We start from the raw sequence: 25,011 nt of genomic DNA, 5'->3' as shown, positions 1-25,011 counted from the left end.
AGTTTATCGTGAATATTTTCACACTAAAATGATAAATGTTGTTTAGAAAATATACACAGAATATTTTTATTCAGAAGTTATGACGTTTACAAGAACCCGCGAATATATTCGTCCGTGGCCTGATGCGACATACATGCTTTGGCGAGTTAATTCGTCCGTGGCACGGATCAGTTTTGTTTTGTTTCCAACCAGTAAGCTGTATTTTTTAATGGAAATGTATTTCCGTTCTTACCAAGTTTAGGTAGATTTCTACGTATACCTAATGATTCTCCTCGATTTGTCGCCCTTTGGGTAACTGCCGCCCCCAAGCGACGCTCAATCTGTCTAACCCCACGGGACGTCACTGCCTACGTGAACTGAACTAATCCATTGGCAAGTTAGAGCGAATCTTATCTTGCGAATTTATTTTCGTGTACTGTTTGAAGTATTCTTTGTTATTGTTGACTAATTAATCTCTGTGAACCTAAAGTGTTTCTATTTTATAATTAAAACATATTTCGCCTGGACCAACCTGGCCCCAAAGTGTTTCGTTATGATTAAATTGCACCATGCGTACCTAGTTTAGTGTATTAAGTCAAAAATTTATCATTTTATAGTGTTAATAATGCAGTTTTAACTCAAACAAAATGTGAAATGCGTTGTAATTGAGTACTACACTAAAGTATTTTGAAAATATTTTAAGAAGTTGACTGCTTTACTATATTATTAAGATATACTATGGTAATGCATTAATGAGATGTATATTTTTGATAAGCAACAAAGTAGGTTTGAAAATAAATGTAACAAAGACGAAAGTCATGTTCAACTGCTTTTCGGGCCAAAAAGAGATCCTCATCAATGGCAATCAGCTCGAACAGGTTAAAAGCTACATCTATCTGGGACAAGTGTCTATAGATGGATGTATATTTGATGAAATTGTTCGCAGAGTAAAGCTAGGCTGGAGTGCTTTTGGCCGCCTGAATAATGTCTTCAAAGGTGACCTTCCACTGTGTCTAAAGCGCAAAGTGTTCAACCAGTGTGTGCTTCCTGTGATCACATATGCGTGAAAAACATGGACTCTAAGTAAAAGAGGGATCCAGAAACTTAGAATAGCACAACGTGGTATGGAGAGGCGCATGCTGGGCATAACGCGAAAGGACAAAAAGAGGAATGAGTAGATAAGAAAGCAGACAAGGGTATGCGATGTAATAGAGTTTATTAAAAGCCTTAAATTGAGATGGGCTGGACACATAGCTCGAAGAAGAGACAATCGTTGGACAAATCAAGTCATCCAGTGGTATCCAAGAAGTACAAAACGTCCGCAAGGAAGACCTAGAGGCCGCTGGATCGATGAAATGATAAAGTTCTGCGGAAGTACGTGGTAACGCAATGCACAAGACCGAGAGAAGGGGAAGCAGCTTGAAGAGGCCTTCATCCAGCAGTGGATAGATTCAGGCTGATGATGATGATGATATTTTTGGTGCTATGGTAATGCATCAATGTGATGTATATTTTGGTGCATTAGTAGTCCAATCAATGAATATATTGTAGAGTGCATGGAATATGTCACAATTTTTGACTTCAGGACTTTGTTAGGAGTTCCTAGTTAGTAGGTAAACATACTAAAAGTCCCCGCTCCTGGGAGGTAAGCTAAAGGCGGGCGGGGGTCGAAAGGTCTTATTTTTTGGTTTTTCGCTTATATCTCAGAAACGGTACATGTACAAAAAAAAAATTCTTATAAAACTGAAAGCTAATTAAATTTTCTATAAAATTGTTTTTACGTATACTTACCTATTTATCGAATTCCTAACAGTTTCCGAGATAAATCATTTTTACCTCACTCTTTTTGTCGAACATATTATGCTTTTAGTGTCTCTCACAATCATTTCTCAGAAAAATCGTCTGAAAATAAAGCTGTAGAAAATTAAATTTGCTTTAATTTGATATACACATTTGCTACTTTATCTTCAACCAATCAAAAGTTATAGACTTTATAACATGTATGTTCAATTTCGATGTTCCTCTATAAATTAGTACACCCATCTTTTGAGCACTCATTGACTGGACTATAGTGTATTATTTTGATTCGATATACTAAAGTATTAAGCTCATACAAAGTTCTCAAACTTACCGCAATATTACAGATAAGTAAAAATGATTTTCTAACTTCAAACGTTGATATCTCAAAACTATAGTTTTGGAGTTAATACACTAAAGTACTCATGGTGCGAAATAGTAACCATCCTATCCTATACTTATTAATTAAGAGCAGTGACTCGTGGGGGTAGGCAGATGGGAATGGGACGACTGGACTCCGGACAATTGGACGCCGCACTGTCGTAGACACGTATATAGAACGTAGACGAGGTATTTTAATCAGTTTCTATCTACTACTTAGTAGTTTTAATTCATTTTACTCTTAACATAATGTATTCTTTATTGCGGATTGAGAATTACCATGCCTAAGGTTTTATTTAAAATAAAAAACTCTTTTTTCATTGGAACTTAAACATATGCACGATTAAATCATTATTTACGTCTGCATATTTTTTCATTCTCACCAACTATTAAATCATAATATAATCATTTAAATATAAATAATAATATTAAATATTTTTTTTAAGTACCTATAAGTACCTAACGTCTATTTATTTTCGAATTCCATGGCGTCCAGTTGTCCCGGTGCCAAATCGTCTTAGACCCTAGGCAGATTGAGCGTCGCTTGGGGACGGCAGTTATTCGACGGGCGGCAAACCGAGGAGAATCATTAGGTATATGTGAAAATAGCAAACTCAAACTTAGAATGTAATAACGGAAATATATTTCCATTAAAAAAATCACTGGTTGGAAAGAAAATGTATTAATTAACATAAAAGGTTTAACAGGACTGTAACTTATTTCGGGTTCGCGATGTCTAGTTTACTTCCGTTTACTTTACTTCTTTTGTATCCAAAAATATTTTTGCCAGTCACTCTCGAGTTTTGGAAGTTGGCAGGTGTATTTTTAAATGTATCTGAAACCGTGGACTCGCAATATTGTCTATTGAAGCAGAGATGGCATTTAAATAAAATTAAATTTAGTGATAATTATTTTTGTTAGTAATGTATCCATACAACACATTTCTAAGATATTGCAGTCATGAAAGATTTATAAAAAACACTGTATAACAATTACAAGATAAAAAGATCTTTTTATATATAACGTTTTTAAATTTTCTGTTGAATCATATAAACTTGACTTGACTAGCTTAAACGATCAAAAAAATGTGTACTTGATAGAAATAATACTGAAATGTCAATCATATTGATTTCCATAGTAACGCACGTATCAGTGGCGCACCCAGGGGGGGGGCAGGGGGCCTGGCACCCCCCAAAATAAAAATTATCAGAATGTAATTCACCAGCACCTTTATAGAAAAATTTCTTAGATTTTAATTTCTAACACAAAAATTTCGAATATGTTGGGTTTTTTTAGAAACCCAATCCCTAATGGAACTGTCAAAAAATTCTCGGTGTCCACTCGAATTCCGGAGTGGTGTACACCGAGTGCAATAGACAAAATACCGATAAACGAGAAATTAGGCTGTGCTATGTTGAAGAGGTTTGTGTATAAGTTAAATGCAATAATACTTTTTTTTGTCCATTGTCAATTAATATTTTGGAACCTCAATATTAAAAAATCGACAATAAAAATTCGGCGAAAAGAACGACTACAACCACCACAGTCGGCGGTGGTGTAAATCAAAAGAAGATTTTTTTCGATGAAATTTGCATAAATATTGTAGCTCTTGAGTCTAGACCAGTGCTTCTCAAACTTTTTCATACCACGAGCCCCCGAAATCATAAAATAAAAAATCAAGGCTCACCTCCCCAAAATATTAGTCTTTAGTAACCAACAGTCAGTGGCGCACCCAGGGGCGGGGGGGGCAAGGGGCCCGGGCACCTCCAAACATGAAAATAATTATCAGAATGATTTTAAACATTGAAATTAAAAGCCAATAAACTATACCTTTGGGCTAAGACAAATAAAAACACGGCAAAAAAATAATTTTTATTTATTCTCCAGCACCCTTTTTAGAAAAATTTCTTAGATTTTAATTTCTAACACGAAAATTTCAAAATACTAATGTCGGGTTTTTTTAGAAACCCAATCCCTAATGGAACTGTCAAAAAATTCTCGTGTCCACCCGAAGGTGGTGTAGGTCATAGCTTGGGAGGGCTGACAGGGCTCTAGGCTGGGGGCCCGGCGTGTTGGGTTGACCAGATAAGTGAGATAAACACACATCATAAATTAGCTTTAATAGTAAAAAAAGTCGCATGTGGCGCTATTATACTCCATGGCCATAAACATTTTCAATTACTTATAGAATTGTGCAATATATTTTTTGATTATTATGTGTCGATACTAGACAGCTCCATTATTAAAGTAGATGTATTAAAAATCGCCAATAGTTCACTGTATAAGTACCCTTAATTTGAACTAAAACACAATTTGGAAAACGTTAATGTAGTGTTTCACACTGCCTTTAATCTTAGCGGTAGGTAGGGGGGCCGCCAAATATCCTAGCCTGAGGGCCCGTTTCAGGATGTGGGGTCCATGGTGTAGGTACACCGAGTGCAATAGACAAAAGACCGATAAACGATAAATTACGCTGTGAAGAAGAAAAAGAGCCTATGGAACTAATTTAGATTCTCCTCCTTGGGCCCCACCAATATTAAATCCTGGGTGCGCCACTGGCACGTATATATTAATAATTTAGTTGCTAGGACCCCAGACCCCTAGCAACCAATAATAGTGGATTGGATTACGGATTTATTCCGAAATAAATTTTCATACAAAATAGAATTAACTGAAAAAGATGGCTAAACTAAAAGTATTAAAAGAATGCATTGGCATCGTGTTCTGATATATTCTAAAAGTTTTAAATATCTAGCTTGTCGGGAAGCTAGTTAAAAATTGATTGCAAGATTTGTACTGGATAAACAACCACTGGACAAACAATAATAGTAGCTAATAAAAACGTTGTAAAATATGTATTTTTGTGTACGAAGTGTCTAAATATTGTAAATTTACAACATACCATTGTTTGAATTATTTACCAACTCAACATTCACAAAATTTAATTAATTATTGATAAGTATATAATTTTACTCATAAATAATACTTACATAAATATAGCCTCAAATCTTGATACACAATCTTTACAATGAAAAATAAATATACACTACAATATAAACAAAGTTTTATGAATAAAAATTAACAGTATAATAATAAATTGTGTTGCAACTTCCGTCACACGCTAGATGCGTTACATCGGCGCGAGCAACTTTGTCACACACCAAAATACACTCTGATCTGTTTTCCCAAACGCGTCTAAAGAAGTATAACTTCAAAAATATAATATTTGTCTTATTTGATAATCTTTGATAAAGAACATAATATTATCGACTTCACTGGAGCATTATTGTATTACCCATTGTGTATATATATATATATATATATATATATATATATATAAAAACGAGTATCCCATTAAAATTTCATCAGCTCCGGAAAGTTTCTCGCAAACGACACTTCGCAGGGCGCACTCGCCAACGATAACTTTATAAACTGCACAGTGTATGTCGATGAATAACTCAGAAGCTAACTTTCGCGAACAACTTTTTCCCCTATCCAACTAATATAAACGCTCTTATTCGTACTATAGAGAAATATTCTTTCCCCTGGGCGACGTCTTGTGCTCGCAATACCACGTATCTTATATTAACATTACTCACTCTAAACCAGGGGTGGTCAACCTTTTGCATACCATGCGCCAATTATTTTCACAGACGAGTTCAAATGCGCTATACAACTCAAGCACATTTTCTACCTCCTTACGTTCACGGTTGGGGATAGAAAATAGGGATAGGGGTAGGATCTGTTTCGCGTTTCTTAGCTCTGAGAAATGTTCACAGGGTAATAAACGCCAGAAATTAATTATGTCAGAAGCTTAGACTATAGATACATTTAGACGCCACCCATTGCATTACTAAATGAAGCTGCGTGCCGTGCGTTTGATTTGTGGGCAAGCGAACGCATTCGTATAGAAATGTTTGAAACCATAGACTATTTCGCTAGTGCTCGCACCAGACGCTCAGAATTAAAATATAATTTTCTATTTTTTTACGTTATATAGTATTTTTAAGCGGTCAAAATGCAACCATCAGGTAAAGATATCCATAATTTAAGTTATTTTAAAGATAATAAAATATATAATAATAATATACAAATAAATTATCACGAACATGTATCAACTTATCTATGAAACGTAATACCATCTTCTTGCTTATCAGTACGGCTACCACATTTTAATACAATACACAGAACCATCTGTTCTACTTAATTAACTAAAAATATTTAGCACTGACTTTATGTTTAACACAAACAATATCCATTTTAGAAACACGCGCTCGCAGGTTAGTTAGTAGTTAAGCAACAAACTAAGATTTGGCAGCGACACCCTAGCAAACCATCTCACATATCTGTAAAACTTTTATCTTACTCTAGCACGTGTCGCAGAGATTATAAGGGTGCCGAATACTTTCTCAATGGTCAGAAGCATTTTGATCCGGAAAAAGCTCATCAAATTTTATTTTCAATAATGCAGTTTTCTTCTTCAGCAAAATCATGAAAACTACTTTCAAATGACCCTTGCAATATCTTGATTTTTTAAATATATTTGGTCAAATTGCTATTATCCGCAGCACATTCATTATACTCTTTTAAGTGTGGAAATTGCTAAGAAAAACGTTGTAATGATCCCGGGATGGTGTTGCAACTCTCCCTAAATGCAACACTTTGCCTAAGGATGTAACTGCAAGCGCATATTTCTCAAAATACAATTCGATTGCAAACCGGCCAACTCCATTTGGGAAAATTGTCCAGGAAGGAGGAAAAACTTAATAATTTAACTATCGAGTGGAATTTAACAAATAAGCTGTACTATGAATTAATACACCACTATTTTCAGCTTCCCTTTTTATATTATAAAGAACATTTATATAAAGACCGGAGTTATTCCATTTACGATATTGAAAATTTGGCACCTGCAATTGGCTGTTTTGTGTAAAAAACGATAACGCATTTATTTATAGGTTTAGGAGTTTGAAATTTTGTGTGAACATAGGAAACATGCTTTACAACAAAATTACTTCAAAATCTCAATTTTGGTCAAAAGCGCAGTTGGCTGGTTTGCAGATTAAGGGGGATGCTTATACTATCAGAGGCGAAAAGAGGCACCTAACGGAAAAATACGAAGCTTGCAATTTGAGATTTTTTTTTGATAATGTACAATTTCAACTGAAGTAATTAATAAATATGTATCTGAAAACATTAAAAAGATTTTTAATTTTTTTTTTAATTTAAAGATAAACTGGCAATTGTAATAAAATGTGAATTCGTTGCAGGGTCAAATCTTATTATTACATTATATTTTATGGCCATATTTATTAATAAAATTTAGTTTATTAAGTTTTAGATTTTTTGTCGTTTAGATTTTTGACTACTTCATCGTTTTAATATTTTTTATATATATTTTAAAAAACATCGATTTTTATAAAAATATAAATGTGTATAACTTGAAATCCTTTTTATTTATATCAAATTTTAATTTAGGCATGGTCACAATATTGAAGCTCGAGTTGATATAAATAAAAAAGGATTTCAAGTTATACACATTAATATTTTTATAAAAATCGATGTTTTTTAAAATAAATATAAAAAATATTAAAACGATGAATTAGTCAAAAATCTAAACGACAGAAAATCTAAAACTTAATAAACTCACCCTCCACTGCCCTCATAAGGAAAAAGGCAGCTTTTTGACAAAAATCACAAATTGAGTTAGTGTACAGATAATGCTCTATGTGAAATTCTGAACCATTTGACATAAAGTCAAAAGCGGTATAAAATTTATTTCAGTATAATAATCGACACATTGTTTTTCGTTTTTTTCACAAAAACGGTAGTTATTCTAAACAAAAAGACATTATAACGAGTTTCATAAGCAAAAACACAGCATCGATTGAAAACATACTAGTTTTTGCTTATACGATAATATATCAAATGATTCATCCACATTATTTAAAAATTTATTAAGAAATGTTGAAAAAACGTTAATATCTCAAAATGTGACTTTGGCGAAAAACTGCCTTTTTACTTATGGGGGCAGTACAGTGGTGCCACAAAAGCGATCTATGAGCTGCAGGTTTCACATGGACAGTGGCACGACCTCGCACTCGCCCTATGCCCAAACACTGGGGCTTAACAGGGTAATGCACTTACCTATATTTCCTGACAGTTTCTTCACTTTTCAAAGATTAGCATAGTGTGTGTTTATTTTTTATTACATTTGTGTTTAATGAAGATTTATATTTTGACAGAATTCCGATAGGTATATATATATATCAGGATACTGGATTTAGGGGAGAAGATGTATTTTCTGACATCGCGCACAACAAGTAAATCCCACCATTATAAAAAGGGTAAATGCCCCGTTTTAGAACCTGTACTGTCAGATGGGTATTAAAGCCGGGTATATACCTACCTATCACTTCAAACGTTGTGGTTCCCAAAATCAATTTGGCTTAAACTCCTGAGATATGCTTTGAAGTGTTGTTTATACAGTGTGACCGCGAAGTCACAGATAAGTTATAATTTAATTTTATAAAATGTATCTACATATTTTTAAACATTTTTCTCGAAGTGGTTTTTTCCAGAGCGTTAGAGCGGAGCTCGGAGCAGGATCACGGAGCAGGAGCACGGAGCAGTGGAGCAATGGGATTTTACCCGGACCAGGAGCGGAGCAGGAGTACCGAAAATTTGTAGTGCTCCACTGCTCCGGATGTTTTTTATATCATTAAATTTTCGTCCTAAAATCAAATAAAAATAGTATATTTTAACACTTTGCAACACTGGAATTATTTAATATATGGCAACACTGCCGACTGATAAATAACCTCACTTTTTTGACAGAAGAGGCAAATAATGAGAGACGATTTGCTTTTTTTGTTTAATAGAATTAATAACGTAAATGACGATTATTTTAAAACTACTTATTTTTTATTTTTTTAACATAATATAATGGTTATTAAGAGCAGACCCTGGAGCGGAGCAACTCAAAAAAGAGTCCGTTCCAATGCTCTGGTTTTTTTCTTCTTGGTCTTTTGACCATGTCCGATCCTGATAGGATCATATTAGCCTGCACGAGGATTTGTAACAATAGTTTTTTAACGAGTTATGGATGTCAGCCACTTATTCAATCTATTATGTCCATACTCTGACTCTTAACACAAATAATTAAAAAAAACAATACGTGTATTTTTACCAGACCCAGGATTCAAATCTGGGACCAACGACATTATAAGTCGACACGTAAGTCGCTCGGCCATCGTGGGCATTATTATATAATATACATACATTATATTTCCATAATTTTAAAACACCTAATAAACGTAGATACCAACTAGAAAAAATGTTGAAAATAATAGACCCGAATCAGCAATCAATTGAGTAACCTGCGTCTTGCCTAATTACATACTAGTACTAGACAGTATGGTTTTTATTTTATTATTATCGTAGGAAGCCTCAAAATCAGTCAGTGCCTTGGGTATACGAGTCGATAAACCTAAAACTGGATAGCGTATAGACTAGACTCGGCAGTGTTTCTCGTGGTCCGCAAATTTTTGGCGCCCAAATACATATGCTAAAAATTCAAATAAAAGTGTTTTATTCTTAAAATAGATACTATATATGGTTTTGCGTGACGAAATCAACAGCGATCAAATGTTATTATACTATACCATATTTATAAGTATAATGTTTTTTTTTTAGCGTTAGTCGTTCGCAAAACATTTCTCCTATTTTCAGTGGTCCGCAGGTGTTAAAAGGTTGAGAAACACTGGCCAATAGAGTACTCACCCGAAAGCTTATGTGAATATAAGACTCACTTGATCAAGTTCTCTAATATAATATGTCATACATAGTATTATGTTTATAAAATTGTATATTTTCGATAAGAAAGAATCTAGCATTTTACCACGTTTTTCTTAGCTCGTATTCTTGTTTGTCCGGTGGTTGTTTATCCAGTACAAATCTTGCAAAACGATTTTTAACTAACTTCCCGACTAGCTAGACATTTTTGAAACTTTTAGAATATATCAGAACACGATGCAAATGCATTCTTTTAATACTTTTAGCCATCTTTAAGTAGAATTGAATTCATTTTCAGTTAATATATACGTGCGTTACTATGGAAATCAAAATGACATTTCAGTATTCTATATTTGTTTGTTTGTTGCAAAGTAGCAAAAAAATGATTTGTTGACTATTGCATTATTTGTCCTAAATTATTAATACATAGAATTGTCAAGTTTATTTTTCAATAGAAAATTTAAAAACGTGGTAAATAAAAAGTTATTTTTATCTTGTAATTGAGTCCACAATTCAATATTTTCGGGAAACAATGTTTTTATGTTTCAAGCTTCAATTATTTTGGCAATTTGTTTCAGCCGATTAACTCTTAAATGTAATAAATATAGGCAAAATAAAATTGGACGTAGCGCTATTTGTACCTCACTTTTAATTTACTCCGCATAAAACACATATTTCTTTGGAACTGTCATGAGTTTACCAGATGCTACAGCATGGGAGACGCCCTTTTCAATAATGAACGTTCCCTTATTGGTTGACTTAAACACGCGTGAAATCAACCAAGCTTTAAATAATATGAAACACGGACTTGGCGCTTTTTGTAATAAATCGAGACTTAAAATATTTTTTTTCGTAGGGTTATGTCGCGTTTTGGAATATGTAGATCAATACATATTTTGTAAAATTGTACAGTATTTTTTTCTCGATTTTGACCAAATGTGGACTTATCGCTTTTTGGAATTAGACACCTCAATTATTTAAATCTTGTGTTATTCAGTAGGTATTGCTAAAAAATAAACTTAATTTAAATTTATATTTTTGATATATTTATGGATAAATCTTTTACAATCACCCTGTATTTATTTGCTAGCTTCCGTAAAGCGAACTGAGTCAACTGAAGTTGTATTTTTCGAAGATTAATTTTGATGTAAACAAAATATTCTTATATTTTTAGATTAAGCCTGCGAAACTAGGGATTGCAATTCGCAATACCTACCGAAAGAAAACACAAAAAACACCGATATTTGTGAAAAATATCAGAAACAGAAACCAATAAATAATTTAGATATAAAAAATCTCTTTAACATATTAATATTTTATAGCACAAATATCTTCTTCTTTGTCGTATACTCATGGCTGAGGATCGTGGCCACATTTGAATTTCGCCATCCTTTAAGCGACCAAGAATTTCCATCCTTCTCCATCTTCCGCTTCTCTCAGGGCAGAATGGATGGTGCATGGCCCCCACATCCTGAAGCGGGCCCCCAGGCTAGGATCTTTAACGGGCCCTCTACAGTAACGTTTTCCAAATAGTGTACGCGGTAAAATTAATATGTACCTATATTTAGTGTTTTTTGTATATTTGAATTCATCTATTTGAATTATGGAGTTGTCGAGTCTCGATACACAATTAAAAATTGTATCGTAAAACCACATAATTTTGAATAATAATAATATTGAAGATAAATAGCGCCGCAGGCGACATTTTTAGTATTTGAGAGAATTTGTGATGTGTGTTTAAATCACTTATCTGGTCGATTCGCCACGTCGGGCACTTCCTGAGCCCGGGCCCCCAGGCTACAGCCCGCCCTTTGTGGGGGCCATGGGATGGTGCCCCAGTCAGCTCTTTCACTTGGTCGCTGCAGCGCGCAGACGCTCTTCCTCTGATTCGCCTTCCCTGGAGGCCACCCAAAACTACCAGTCTCTCCAGGTTATCCGGTCCGCGTCTGACATTATGTCCAAAAAACTGCAGAATTATTCTAAGACATATTGTCAAGAGCCGTTCCTTTATCTTCAGTCTTTGGATGATTGACAGGTTCGTCCTTTGCACCGTCCAAGAAATACAGAGCATTCGGCGCCAACACCACATCTCAAAGGCATCAATTGCCTTCCGTTCCCATGCCTTCAGGGTCCACGACTCGACTCCGTATAGAAATAATGAGAACACTAATGTTTGCACAAGCATCATTTTTGTGGCAATCGAAATTCCCCGATCCTTCCATATAGTGGTAAGGCGGGTCATCGCATTTTTTGCAATCTGCATCTAAATACAAATATTTAAATGAGTACATATTATTATGTCACTTTTAAAATAGGTAAGATATGGTAGAAATGCTGATTTTTACAAATATTATATAATATTATAGAAGTGACGTCCGTAGACAAAATGCCGCCCCTAGGCAGCGCTAAAATGCCGCCGCATTTTTTACAGTATCATCCTTACATGAACCCATTATTTAAGAAATGTGTTGTATGGATACAATACTAACAAAATATATACCACTAAATCCAATTTAAATGCCACCTCTACTTCAATAAACAATATTGCGAGTCCACGGTTTCAGATACATTTAAAAATACACCTGACAACTTTCAAAACACGCGAGCCAGGTAAGTAAGTACCTATGTAGGTGCCTACCTATAATTCAAAATATAATTCGCAAATCTGCACGTGTCATTGCTGGGCATCAAGGACGTGACGTCCAAGGACAACAGAAGTTAACTAGACATCGCGAAATCGACGAAAACAATACAGTCCTGTTAAACCTTTTATGTTAATTCTTAACTTCTAACCAGTCAGCTGATTTTTTTTGGGTTTGGTTTGGTTTAGGCAGAGCTTAATTTATTTTTAAAAACTAACCAATACTACCTGTAAATTGTAGACTTGGTTCAATGAAAACAAACACGTATCACTGACAAAGTTTATTCTGGACTATTTATGTCAAATCTCAGACTACCTTCACCCTTCGCCACTGATATTTATATAATATATTATATACGGCGCCAAATCGTCCTAGGCCCCTCCAATGAGTTAAGGCTATACTTCAGTTGAGGCATGGTCTGAATTCTAAAAAGATCGTAGCTATGCGATGCGCGGATTGTGCAAACGACGCGTGCCGAACGAAATATATTTGTCATAAAAATTCATTGCGTCTATTTAATGTTATGTTTATTGTATTATTACTAATAATAATAGTATATTCATTGACATGTTTTCTTTTTCAAGTACATGCGTAAAGTTTTTTAGTCGTCTTTACACGATTTAAGAATATATTCATCCGACGCCATCACAAAACAAATTGACGTGCGAACAGGTCGACTATCGCACTCCGACTGGCAACGCGGCCGAAATTACGTCCCACATACTGTTGAAAATTCTTGTCGTTTCACTTATGTAGGCTGTTAATAACAGATGTTAAAGATTAAAATGTTTGATATTTCTCGTATTGACATTTTTTAGATTTTTGCACTTTTTTTCTAAACGAGAAAATGAGAGGTATTGATTTCGTTCTTGGTAGAATAAGTACTTTTATTTTCACAAAATCTAGCGTTTTTTCCTGACAAATATCTTCTTTCCGTATCCTGTCTGACATGTTACCGGATGTTACTGGGTACCTATTTATATTTACAACAAATATTATATATACGGCGCCAAATCGTCCTCGACCCGTCCAATGAGTTAAGCGTTAAGCGAATGAGTTTGAGAATGCTGTTGTATTTTCCATTAGCCATTTCCGCTCCTTAATTGGAGCATATGGACACCACGCGGGGCCTCCAAGAATCCCTGTCGCTCGCCTGTCTTCTTGCTTCGTTCCAGGTCAAACCAGCATCCCGTAGCTCCGCCGTATATACTCTGTAGATGGTATTTAACGGGTTTCCAAGATGCCGGAATCCAGTCGGCTTGAAGAACAGGCAAGCCAGGTTGAGGTTCTCTTCTAGCATCCGCAGCACGTAGCAGGGCCAGGTCCAACGTCGCCTCTTCACCTTCAGCGTGAGAGGATGCTTGGTGTATTCTCTTATCTCCTCGTTACTCCTAAAGCCATACTTATTCATTGCAAACATCTGTTTTCGAAGCTCAGTAGGTATACGGTTGCTCTGAGCCTTCGTAAGGTGCCATGATTCGCTACCGTACAGCAGCACCGTCAGAACGCAAGCGTCAAATAGGCGACATTTGGTTTTAACCGAGTAAAATCGTGCGTCCCAGACATTTCGCATCGAGTTGAATGTTGCTCCAGCCATTCCCATTCGGATAGCGAGCTCTTTCTGCAAAATGCCATCTTCCGTGATGTATACTCCCAGGTATTTGAAGCTGTCGACGCTCTTGATGTTTTGTCCGTCGCTAATCAGAGGGAAATCTGGATCAGGACAGGTTCTATTACACAAAACTTTGGTTTTCTTCGCGTTGATTTTCAAACCAACGCGAGATGACTTGTTATGCAACTTGTCGATTGTCTCTTGAATGTCCTCGATTGAGTTGTCGAATAGGACAGCGTCATCGGCGTATTCCAGGCTGCATAGCTTCACCGTGGGGGTAATAGGTATGCCTCGGTCGGTTGGTATTGACTTCCGTAGTATGAAGTCAAAGAGGATGATGAAAAGAAACGGTGCATGGACACAACCCTGTCTGACTCCGGGACCCGTGACCCGAACCATTCCGTGACAGTGTCTACAATTCTGACATAGCATTCGCTAATCTCGTGCAGGCTTTTGATTATGGTAATGATCTTGGGAGAGATCCCATATGCTCTCAGTATCATCCAGAAGGAGCAAGCAATCCACAAAGCAGCAAGCCATCGGACTGTTCAGCTCATGGCTCTGCTGGAGAAGACATCGAAGGTTGTGGATTTGGTCTGCACACGCTCGACCAGCTAGAAACCCGGCTTGGTTTTTCCTGAGTACGTGCATTATTGGGTCCCTTATTCTCATCAAGAGGATGTTTGCCAAAACCTTTCCCGGAACACTGGGTAGCGTAATGCCTCGGTAGTTGTCACAGCTTAGAGGGTCACCTTTTTTGTTAAGTGTGATGATTTCAACGTTCACCCAGTCCCTTGGACAGCCTTCTTCTTCCCACACCTTTGCCATCAGATGAGACATAGGGTGCAGGATTGCGCTCAGGCTATACTTGAGGAATTCAGGATGAATCCCGTCTTACCTTACCCGTAGTACTTAGATACTGTAATTTCCTAGTTCGACACTGTGCAGAATTTTCCGGTACGTTTTGCACTTAGTACGTAACGCGTTTTCACACGGCGCTATTTTAAAGGCTTTAAAATAAAATCCTTCAATCTACACTTTTCCAAAAAATAATCGGGTCGTTTGACATTGTTTTAGCGTAAACGGGGTGCTTTAAACAAAATTAACGATCGCATAAAATCAAAGCACGCATTTAATATCCCAATCATATTATTATTATAATCGACAAAGTAAATGGCTTTATAATGCAATATGCATAACAAACACTCAGGCACAGGTATATACACCGCTTTAGGTATATTTAAAGCAGGGGTTCACAAACTTTTTCTTTAAAGAGACAATTTTATTTACAATATTATATAAAATTAATATTTGCCAGTATATACGGATTGTAAATGAATCCACGAAGAAGTAAAAAGAAATGCTTTAAAATAACAATCACTCTTCGGGTAGACGGGGATTGCATTGATAGCATACCCAGAAGAAAACGAATCGGGAATTTTATTATCATTATCAGAAGAAGAGAAATCTATAAAATCTATTTTGGACTCGATCCAACTTAATTTTGTGGACGGACATATTCTTTTAAAATCTAAAATCTTTTTAAGGCCGCCCTTTCTTTTGTAAATATTTTCTGTTTTTTAAAAATATATGATAAAAATTTTATTAATTATATAAACTTGTATTTTTCACTAAATATATATTATTACCACGTTTTTCTTAGCTCGTATTCTTGTTTGTCCGGTGGTTGTTTATCCAGTACAAATCTTGCAATCGATTTTTAACTTCCCGACTAGCTAGACATTCGAAACTTTTACCAATTCTGACTGTAATACTGTCCACCAATTCTGAAACTGTCTGCGAGAGTGACCTACTACTACCAGCTCCACAAGTTTTTGTTTCTTATTCAGTACAGCAATTTTTATGGGTAGAAATGAAATTGTTTAATACTGTATAACTTAGCTTGGTTCTTTACAGGCAAATTGACAGTAAAATTGGTCCGATCAGATGAGGTATTCTCTCGCTATAAATAGTGGTCTCAAGCATTATAAATCGATCAAAATCAGAGCTTCACGGTGCGGCTTCTCCCACCGCCTGATTAGGTTAGTGCGATAATATTATATGTGACGCATAAAGCCCAGGACCTACCTATTCATTACATTATATATTTACATTAAACGTATTGATTATTCTTGAAGAGTATTTATCTGCTATTTTTACAACGTTTTTATTACCTCGTATTCTTGTTTGTCCGGTGGTCGTTTGTCCAGTGCAAATCTTGCAATCGCTTTCTTACTAAATTCCCGACTAGCTAGACATTTAAAACTTTTAGAATTTATCAGAAGACGATGCCAATGCCTTCTTTTAATACTTTTAGCCATCTTTAAGTATAATTGAATTCATTTTCAGTTAATCCTGTTTTGTACGAAAAGTTATTTCGGATGAAATCCGTAATCCGATCAACTATTATTGGTTGATAAGGGGGTGTTCCTAGCAACTAAATTATTAATATATACGTGCGTTACTATGGAAATCAAAATGACATCTCAGTATTCTATATTTGTTTGTTTGTTGTAAAATAGCAAAAAAATGATTTGTTGACAATTGTCTTATTTGTCATAAATTATTAATACATAGAATTTTCAAGTTTATAATATGATTCAACAGAAAATTTAAAAACGTGGTATATAAAAAGTTCTTTTTGTCTTGTAATTATTTTTACTCTTATTAATATACTAAAGAATAATATTTAAATTTTTTCACCATGTGATTTATGCAATTTGTTTATTTGAAACTAAATCCTACAATCTTGGCTCAAATTTTGTGGTGTGAATACGCAAAACAGATGCGATATTATGGTTGTCTGTTAATTTTGATCTTAAGTTTGATTTATTAATGCTCATTGTAGAAAATGATTTTTCACAAATATAGTTAACTACAAATAAAGAAGCCATTTTATGAGCATGTTTAACTATATTTGGATATATCTGAAGTGAAAGTCCTTTGTAGAAATCAATTAAATTCTTACCACGGTAAGATGCTTTTGCTTCCACCAGTGACGTCCCTAGACAAAATGCCGCCCCTAGGCAGCGTCAAAATGCCGCCCCATTTTTTATCATCCTTTCATTACTCCAATATCTAAGAAATGTGTTGTATGAAGCATGGTCCCCTCATCCTGAAGCGGGCCCCATGTTAGGATCTTTGCCCCCCCCTACCTATCGCTAAGGATAAAAGCAGTGTGACGCTCTACAGTAATGTTTTCCAAATGGTGTACGCGTTAAAATTGATGTGTATATTTAGTGTTGTTTTGTATATTTTAATACATAGACTTGAATTGTGGAGTTTTTGAGTATCGCTACACAATTATAAATTGTATTGTGTAACCACATAATTTTAAATAATATCATTATTGAAGGAAAATAGCGCCGCAGGCGAATTTTTTGCTATTAGAGCAAATTTGTGATACGTGTTTATCTCACTTATCGAGCCCGAGCCCCAGGTTAGAGCCCTGTCAGCTCCCCCTTGTGGGGGCCATGGTTTGGATACATTACTAATAAAATATACACCTACCACTAAGCTGAAACATACAAAATTAAATTTAGATATCAATAAATAAATAAGCGAATAAAATATTAGTTAGACACTTACCCAAATCACCAGAGTCTGAGATGCCATTTGGTTGATATGTCTGACACATTTGGTTTGTATCATTTAGTAATACCTACGCACATGTATTATTTTCACACCATTTTTTCTATGCTATTATTGTACCCTACAACATGTAAAAAAATAATTTTCCTCATTATTTTTTTTAATATAAACCTAAATTTAATCATAAATGCACTATTCTTAATTAATAGTCTCAACATTCAACCGTTGATGATTGAAATAAACTACAAATCCACACTATTATCAGCAAAAAATATGTTTAAAAAAAACGACTTAAAAGAAGGTATTGCACAGTTTTGTATTCACAGCACGATAAATATGATATAATCTAGGTAGATACCTACTAGTGTACATTTTTAATACAATTAGCTGGTACTTAAATACCTATTATATGCACGAATACTAATTGATTATGTCAAATGTCAATAAGGATTAATAATCATTATGAATAGGTATCTATTTGCAATAGGTACATCCGGCAACTTTTAAATCTCGCGAATGACTGGCTGGCAAAAATATTTGGATAAATTAAAAAATACGGTATGTACCTACCTATAAATCTCTACCATAAATTCTCCTTGTTTCGTTACCAACGTTGATATACCTAATATATAATATTATTTTCTGTTAATAACTATGGCGCGACATAATTATTGGCTTTTGCGCAGTATACCTACCACTGTTATGAAAGGAACTCTTTAATCTGATTAAATGACATTATATTATTATGACTGATTTATTATTCGTTTGTGATGTTTTACATTTATAAAAATATTCATAATGTGTATAGGCGCCAAGTTTATTAGCATTTGTATACGAAACCGAGCAGTCAAAAATAAAATAAAAAAATCTCTAGCGGAGCGTGGTGACATCATACTAAAATCGCTGCGAGTACCGACTGGATAATAAAAAAAAAGCATCCGAAACAAAACATCTCCAAAGCTCTGGTTATAATATAACTAAGTTTAGGTAGCTATTTATATATAATACCAAATGATTATCCTCGATTTGCCGCCCTTCGAGTATCTGCCGCCCCCAAGCGACGCTCAATCTGCCTACCCCCACGGGACGTCACTGGCTTCCACGATCTCTTGCAAATCTATTAATTCACACTGCATATTTACGGTAACAGCGTCCGGCAGTGGCGAAGGGTGGAAGTAGGCTGTTAAGAACCGCCATAAATGGTGCATACTAAACTTTGTCAGTCATTTTTTTTTTCATTGAAATAAGTCTACAATTTACAGGTCGTGTTGGTTAGTTTTTAAATTGAATTAAACCCTACGAAAACCAAGCAATAATAGATAATAGTCAAAGAATACTCGTCTATCTATAAGATATCTAAAATTATTCAATTAAACTATAAATAACTTTGCATAATATTTTATAGATAGTATAATATTTTTATCTATTATAGTTTGGTTTAGGCAGGGCTTAATGAATTAAAAAAAAAATAACTAACAATATGTGTTATAATATGTATTCTTAATCCAACGAAAACAAATGAATATGAATGAAAAAGTCTACACAATTTTGTCGTATCGTCCAAAATATACCAAAACTATTATGGTTTGCTTTAGGTAGGGTTTAATTGATATCTAAAAACTAATCAATACCATCTGTAAATTGTAGTCTTAGTTCAATAAAAACAAATACGTATGACTAACAAAGTTTAATGTGCACTGTTTATTGCGGATATAAACAGCCTACCTCCACCCTTCGCTAATGGTGTCCGGGTTACATGAAAGGGGATCTTGAAAAATAATAAAATTCATTTATTTTCTTAAAATCCTAGCGCTTAGAAAATTCATCCAACACACATTGAATGATTCTGGAGTATTTTTCTGATCACAGAATACTGGAAGCATACACAAATAAAATATATCAAAGTGTCTGACCATTCATTCTTGCTGGAACATATTTAATTTTAAATGTAATTTTTAATATTCGATATGAAGAATAAAAAATAATACAGATTTAACATAAATCTCGCGGGACACATCAAAAAGTCACGCGGGACACACGTTATCAACCCCTGAAGGGTGTTTCAATAATAAGTATCTACTGATACTCCAGTGGGATGGATCTGGAAGTTCTGGTGCTCGGGAGGGGGCTGAATTTGAATTTGAATTAGGAGTTTACGTAGAGGGCTGCGGTACAGCTGTTAAGATTCGACATAAATCATCATCATCAGCCTAAATCTATCCATTGCTGAACGAAGGTCTCTCCAAGTTGATTCCACTTCTCTCGGTTCTGTGCGTTGCGTTGCCACGTTCTTCCGCAGAACTTTATCATTTAATCGATCCAGCGTTTTGTACCTCTTGGATACCACTGGATGACTAGAATTGTCAAACGATTGTCCCTTCTTCGAGCTAAATGTCCAGCCCATTTCCATATTTTGAAACCTTTAGTAAACACTATTACATCGCAGAATAGTGCATACTAAACTTTGTCAGTTATACCTGCTTATTTGTTTTCATTAAACTAAGCGATGATGCCCACAGGACGCGTCGGGCGCGCGAAGTCCGCGTATGCAGTGTTTATTCATAACCATAATCACACGTCTCTTCCCGCGCATTACCCTTCACCTATATTATAAGCGGCCCATGCAGCACAAAATAAATATTATTACAGCGCCTCTCATAACAAAGCAATAAAAATATTATATTATTTCGGAGCTTGTAATTAAAATTTACGATGACATTATTCAACCAGCGATAAACTGAACACGCAATAAAATAAAACAAAGACTTCTCTGTAATTAAATAATTGCTTTCCGCCCGTCGATCGACGATGCCTCGCGCAGCTTGTTTTTACTCGCTGTGTTCAATGAATGGACTCCATTGTATTTTCTTTCATTCGTATCGCCGAGAAGCGGTGATTCGCGAAAAAACGATGATTTATGCGGCGCGCGCGTAAAATGCGTCGTCAAATCCAGTGGGCGCTGGCGTATTTGATTACGTTGTATTTTCGTTGATTTACGCGCCACTTGTAGAAATTTTGCGCGAGCGCCGCACTCGCTGCGTCAATGGGCTTTATGCCTAAGAATACAATTTTCAGATGTGCTGGTTAGTTTTTGAAATTCAATTATTAAACCTTGCCTAAACTAAACCATATTAGTTTAGGTATGCTATTGGCGATCCGACAAATATATTGCATACTTTTCAGCCATTAAACAATGCCTACACCAAACTATAATCGATGTATGGTTTAATGGCATAATTTTAGATACTTTATAGATAAATGAATACATTTTGATTATTATTTACTAGGGGTTGGATTAGGCAGGGTTTAATTGAATTTTAAAAACTAATAAACACTATTAAATTTACACATTGTAGTAGGTATCGGTTAAATGAAAACAAATACGTTTGACTGACAAGTTTAATGTGCACTATTTATGCCGGACCTTAACAGGCTACCTCCGCTCTTCTGCACTGGAACATGGTATCATTTAACGATAATAAATATATATAAAAAAGTACAGATATTGGGGTGAACAGTACAGTAGTCCGTGCAGAGTTATTAAATATATTAAAACGAACAATAACAGTAAATTGTATACGTTTTTTTATAAAGATCGGATAATTAATTGACACTTGAGATATTCAACATACATAATTTGAAAACACCATATGCATATCACATGCATATACCCACTAGAAATAAATCAATTTTAGAAAAAAATACGATACCCGACGGAACTTGAACCTGTAACCGCTGGATTCGCGCCAGTATGCTTTTCCAATTAAGCAATACGCACCCTACATAAATACGATAATTTTAACTAGTAGTTCTTATATGACATGCTTATCTGCCTCGCAATCGCTCTATTAAGACCGACTGCGGTTGGTTTGTGTTGAAGGGTTATATTACTTGTGTTACTCCACGAGACGTCACTGCTTTCTATTAATTATTAATGTCGAACTAATGTATTATTAACGATTGTTTAATTAGTTCAATTAGAAATGTCACACAATGTCTAAAGACGTTGAAGATCTCGGAAAACGAATCGTGGAATACTAAACCCAAAACCTATGCAACAACAAAACAACGCAAAATCGTATTATTGTTTGTAGAAATAAATCTGGAAAACAATGGCATGTTGGTGATGAAAAAATGTGTCGCGAAAAGGAGCGTCATTTTTAATTTTTACACGAGACGGAGCGGTAGTTTTAAGTTGCGCTCCGGTGCATTCCGGTTCATTTCGAGCGCTGCCTACACAAGTTAAATATATTACACTATCTTTTAAATCTATCTTCAATGGGTTAACAATATTCTAAAAATTGCTATGGTTAAAGTCGTAATCGAAACCCCTACATCTAAAACAAAATCACTAGTAAGTAGGCATAATAATAATTCCATTCGGGGATAGCCCACTTTGCTTAAACGAAGTACCTACCCCGTGAAATCATAACACATCATAAAATTCCATTTAAATAACCGACAACGAGTTAAATCGGGCACATAAAGGCAAAATAAAATATGAAATCAGCCCTTGGCCGAAGTGGTAATAATTCATACTATTTACTTTAAATGGGCCATTATCGAATAAGTTTACGTTTTATATTACGACCGGAGTTGCCTGCTTAGCGTGTTTTGCCTGATATAGAATTTTTGAATAGGCAAATTAGAATAAAAATGAAGACGTTGTTATATAACAATTATTTTAACCTATAATGGAGTGTGTGCAGGGTACACGGGCGGCGGAACCATGGGGCGGCCGGTGGACGCCTTTTGAAGTTATACTTCTTTTGGCGCGTTCGGGAAAACCGATCAGAGTGTATTTTTGGCGTGTGACACGCGTCGATGTAACACGTTTGGCGTGGGACGGAAGTTGCGCGTGCCGATGCAACACAATTTATTACCACGTTTTTCTTAACTTTTATTCTTGTTTGTCCGGTGGTTGTTTATCCAGTACAAATCTTGCAATCGTTTTTTAACTAGCTTCCCGACTAGCTAGACATTTGAAACTTTTAGAATATATCAGAACACGGTGCCAATGCATTCTTTTAATACTTTTAGTCATCTTTAAGTAGAATTTAATTCATTTTCAGTTAATTCTGTTTTGTATGAAAAGTTATTTCGGAAGAAATCCGTAAAAAGTAAAACACTATTATTGGTTGCTAGGGGTCCTAGCAACTAAATTGTTAATATATACGTGCGTTACTATGGAAATCAAAAAAAAACCTCAAAATGACATTTCAGTATTCTATGTTTATTCAGTATTTTCAAGTACAATTTTTTTTGATCGTTTAAGCCGGTCAAGTCAAGTTTATATGATTCAAAAAAATTTAAAAACGTTGTATATAAAAAGTTCTTTTTATCTTGTAATTATTACTGTGTTGTCTTCATGAGAAGTATATTAATTAATTTAAAATATTTTATTTTCTATTTTCCGCAAAATATTTTTATTAATGACGGTTGGCAACACTGCAATTATGTAAATATTGTACCTAATATATTAGGTATTTGAAATTACAAAAAAATAAAGGCATTAACTTTGAATGTATTAGGTAATTTAGAAATCCAGGTACCTAGCTATTTTGTATTTTTTTCAATCAAATCAAATCAACAGTTTTGACAACATTGTGTACGATGCTTTTCTTTAGACAGACTGAAGAGAGGAAAATACTGATTCCAAGTGTATATTTCTTCTTCCAATATTAGGACTTTACTTACAGAACTATAATAATATTAACTAATGTTCAACTGCTTTGCGGGCCAAAAAGAGATCCTCACCAATGGCACTTAGCTCGAACAGGTGAAAAACTAAATCTATCTGGGACAACAAGTGTCTATAGATGTATGTATATTTGATGAAATTGTTCGCAGAGTAAAGCTAGGCTGAAGTGCTTTTGGCCGCCTAAATAATTTCTTCAAAGGTGACCTCTCACTGTGCCCAAAGCGCAAAGTGTTCAACCAGTGTGTGCTTCCCGTAATCACATATGCGTGTGAAACATGGACCCTAAGTAAAATAGAGATCCAGAAACTTAGAGTAGCACAACGTGGTATGGAGAGGTGTATGCTGGATTGAGTGGATAAGGAGACAGGCAAAGGATTGCGATGTAATAGAGTTCGCAAAAAAACTCAAATGGAAATGGGCTGGACACGTAGCTCGAAGAAAAGACAATTTTTAGACAAATCTAGTCATCCAGTGGTATCCAAGAGGTACAAAACGTTCTATGGAAGTACGTGGCAACGCAACGCACAGGACCAAGAGAAGTGGAATCAGCTTGGAAAGGCCTTCATCCATCAGTGGATAGATTCAGGTTGATGATGACTTACGGAGCGCTAATTTTTGCAGCATACCGATTGGGAGCCTCTGGTATACCTAGGTAACATCCATTTCGGTACAGTGCTCATAGCATTTTTATCAGTTTAATATTTTAGACTGTCTCTGGGGCATAGTATAATCCATTTTACAATAATAATACATCCCATATTAATACAAAAGAATGGCATTTCGAAATATATATGTATAATAATATTATATTAACTTGATAATGGTAGGAAAATTATATGAAAACATTTAGACATAATATATTTCTATATGCGGAGAGCTCGAGCTATTAGAGAGCGGGTCCCTAAGGGGTATAAATACAAAGAAAAAACTCATTTTTTCATATCAATAAATAAAGTGTGTTCGGAAATTGAATTTGGATAATTTTGGATAAAACAAAACATTATTGGTAACAAAACAAAGACATTGAAAAACCTCTATAAAACGAAACCAAAATAATATATTAAGGGCGATGTCATCAAAAATTGTGATTTCATAGAGACATCTATTACACGATTTGCAAAGCATATACGAAAAATCATATTGGAATATCATTCCAATTCAAAGAACCTTCGAGTCATCTTAACTAGATGTCTCCGTATTAAAAATCGATGAAAAAATCGAAAAACCGGTGTTATAGTTACAGTTGTTATTTAAACAATGGTTTTATACATCTATATAACATATTGCATTTTATTTCAATCGAACTGTCTTCATATTTTTATAAAAATACTGAAAATCGACCTAGTAATAATAATTATATGAATGTAACTGAATAGTCCAGATTCTGGATTTTATAGTCATTCTAATGAATATATTATTGTACAATGTCCTAAAATTATATGATATTATGGAATAATATTTAAATTTAATATTTGATTGCCTATCAAGTTGGTGATAATAATATTTTTTATGTA

General features: G+C 34.8%; 1 protein-coding gene across 1 annotated transcript in view; it reads right to left on the bottom strand.

Moving 5' to 3' along the window:
- Positions 1-25,011, bottom strand: part of LOC147077100 (uncharacterized) — a 335,612-nt gene that overhangs the window by 128,044 nt on the left and 182,557 nt on the right. The gene's annotated exons all lie outside the window — the stretch shown is intronic.

This window comes from Rhyacophila brunnea, unplaced genomic scaffold (genome assembly GCF_057557595.1).
Source record: "Rhyacophila brunnea isolate RB1 unplaced genomic scaffold, BYU_Rbru_1.0 scaffold_13, whole genome shotgun sequence".
NCBI classification, from domain to species: Eukaryota; Metazoa; Arthropoda; class Insecta; order Trichoptera; family Rhyacophilidae; genus Rhyacophila; species Rhyacophila brunnea.
Note: the sequence above shows the minus strand (reverse complement) of the source record. Positions and strands in the feature narration are given on the sequence as shown.